Genomic DNA, 2992 nt, shown 5'->3' on the forward strand with positions numbered 1-2992 from the left:
GAGCAACCATAGTAAAACAAAGATGTATATTTTTGATATTTTATATATTTAAATGCCATTTAACAAAGAAAAATCCACCAAAAAAATGAGTTCGTGTGTCACCTCTGACATGCATGTCATAGGTTCGCCATCACTGACCTAATCTGTCTGAATGAACATTTAAACATTGTCAGTCCCTACCTCATTCTTGTTTGCCTTTTTCTTTTATGTTTAAATTTGTTTTTTTAATAGCTACATCTTTTTTGTATTTTAAAAATATTTAATATGTGTAATCAATACCATGTGACAATTACATGCACTTTGCAGAGTAACTTTACTAGTATGTCATTTTCCCATGAGCTATTATATATGTAGATGTGTATGTATGTGTATGTGTGCACACACTTTTTCACCTGAAGGGTGTTTGATGTAGCAGATTCAGAGGGCAGACGGTGGGTAAGTGGAGATGAGAGGTGGGAAAGGAGAATGTTTTTGGAGAGGGGTTGACATGAGGAAAACGAGGTGGTGGAAAACTGCCATGCTGCCTGGTGGCAGAACTAAAGGGCTAATTCAGGCAACCTGAAGGATTGGCGAAACACAGGGAATGGGAATAAAGCTGAGGCGTTAAGTTGGGGTCATAGTGAGAGCTAAACAGAGGAGCTTTTGCTGTATTGGATAAATAATAAAGATCCTCTGAAAGATTCTGAGCAGGCAAATGTCATGATCAAACTGATGTTTTAGGGAGATATGGAAAAACATGTAGGATGGATTGGAGGTAGGTAGATGGAAGGGAGAGCTGCTATTGTCAGGTTCTAGTGGCAAGAGCAAATATGAGAGACTGAATCAGACAGACTTAATTTGGTTCTTGGTGCTGTGTCTTATTAGCAGTATGATCTTGGGAAGGTTACTTAAATTCACTAAGCCTCAGTTTTCCCATCTATAAAATGGGAATAATAACAGCACTAATCTCAAAATGTTGTTCAGTGAGATTCTGTAGTAATTTAAAGTACCAGATACAAGGTCTGGCACACACCAATGAGTGAGTAAGCAGTGTTATTGGGAGAAGACAGATAGTAAGGTTCAGATGAGAGACCATATAGGAAACCATGAGAAGCATGCTCAATATCCTCTCTTCCCTTGCATCCTCTAGGTCAGGCGTTGGCAAACTCTAGTTAGTGAGTCAAATCCAGCTTGTGGTCTGTTGCATACATTCTCAAGCTAGGAGTCATTTTTACATTTATAAAGGATTCTAAAAAGCAAACAAATAAGGAAGATATAAAGGCAACAAAATCTCAGACCTTTACTAGTATGTCATTTTCCCATGAGCTATTATATATGTAGATGTGTATGTATGTGTATGTGTGCACACACTTTTTCACCTGAAGGGTGTTTGATGTAGCAGATTCAGAGGGCAGACGGTGGGTAAGTGGAGATGAGAGGTGGGAAAGGAGAATGTTTTTGGAGAGGGGTTGACATGAGGAAAACGAGGTGGTGGAAAACTGCCATGCTGCCTGGTGGCAGAACTAAAGGGCTAATTCAGGCAACCTGAAGGATTGGCGAAACACAGGGAATGGGAATAAAGCTGAGGCGTTAAGTTGGGGTCATAGTGAGAGCTAAACAGAGGAGCTTTTGCTGTATTGGATAAATAATAAAGATCCTCTGAAAGATTCTGAGCAGGCAAATGTCATGATCAAACTGATGTTTTAGGGAGATATGGAAAAACATGTAGGATGGATTGGAGGTAGGTAGATGGAAGGGAGAGCTGCTATTGTCAGGTTCTAGTGGCAAGAGCAAATGAGAGACTTGGGATCATACAGACTTAATTTGGTTCTTGGTGCTGTGTCTTATTAGCAGTATGATCTTGGGAAGGTTACTTAAATTCACTAAGCCTCAGTTTTCCCATCTATAAAATGGGAATAATAACAGCACTAATCTCAAAATGTTGTTCAGTGAGATTCTGCAGTAATTTAAAGTACCAGATAGAAGGTCTGGCACACACCAATGAGTGAGTAAGTAGTGTTATTGGGTGAAGACAGATAGTAAGGTTCAGATGAGAGACCATAAAGGAAACCATGAGAAGCATGCTCAATATCCTCTCTTCCCTTGCATCCTCTAGGTCAGGCATTGGCAAACTCTAGTTAGTGAGTCAAATCCAGCTTGTGGTCTGTTGCATACATTCTCAAGCTAGGAGTCATTTTTACATTTATAAAGGATTCTAAAAAGCAAACAAATAAGGAAGATATGACAGAGACTGTATATCACAAAGCTTAAAATATTTATAATTTTTTACATGTATATTTAAAATAGAGTAAATGAAATATTTACTATGCTTTCTCCTGGCCCTTTCCAGAAGAAGTATGTTAGCTCCTCTTCTAGAGTTAACCTGGAAGATCTGAGCAAAGGCTGCACCATGGGAAAGCACACATCTGTACAAGGACACACACAGGGCTATTGGGCACCTTGCTCTCGGCTCAGGGGCTCAGCAAAGCCTGTTGCATGTTGGGAGCAGCTGCTTTGCTCATAGCTTCACTCTTGGAGGGTTTTCCTAAATGCACTCATGTCCTGGTTCTGGACTCTCAGTACCGCATTCCTCTCCCAAATCTCCGGCTCTTGCTTGTTACAAAGGAATATTGTAGGAATCTCCAGTGTCTGCAAACATTCAAGGCCCTTGAGGGGGAAAGGCTCCTTCAGTATTTGCATAATATTTTGGAAAAAGGAGTCTTTGTGTCCTGGAAACTTGTAAAAAGTTTTCTTTGTAGAAGGTGAAGACAGGAAGAAGAGGGTCCCTAGGTGCATCGATCATATCAGTGATTTACGAATCTGAGCCTTACCTAAGGAAAACCAGATTTGCTGGCCCAGAGATTTTAAAGAAATCAGACAGTTAAGCTATAGTTACAAAATCTATGACATAATGGAAACATGTAGGAATATTTCAGAAAAAAAGAAAGAAATGAAAAAAATAAAAAGCAGCACCAAAGAGCTGATTAAATCAGAGCCAGATGGACTATATGGA

Source organism: Myotis davidii, unplaced genomic scaffold (genome assembly GCF_000327345.1).
Source record: "Myotis davidii unplaced genomic scaffold, ASM32734v1 scaffold556, whole genome shotgun sequence".
In the NCBI taxonomy this organism is placed as follows: Eukaryota; Metazoa; Chordata; class Mammalia; order Chiroptera; family Vespertilionidae; genus Myotis; species Myotis davidii.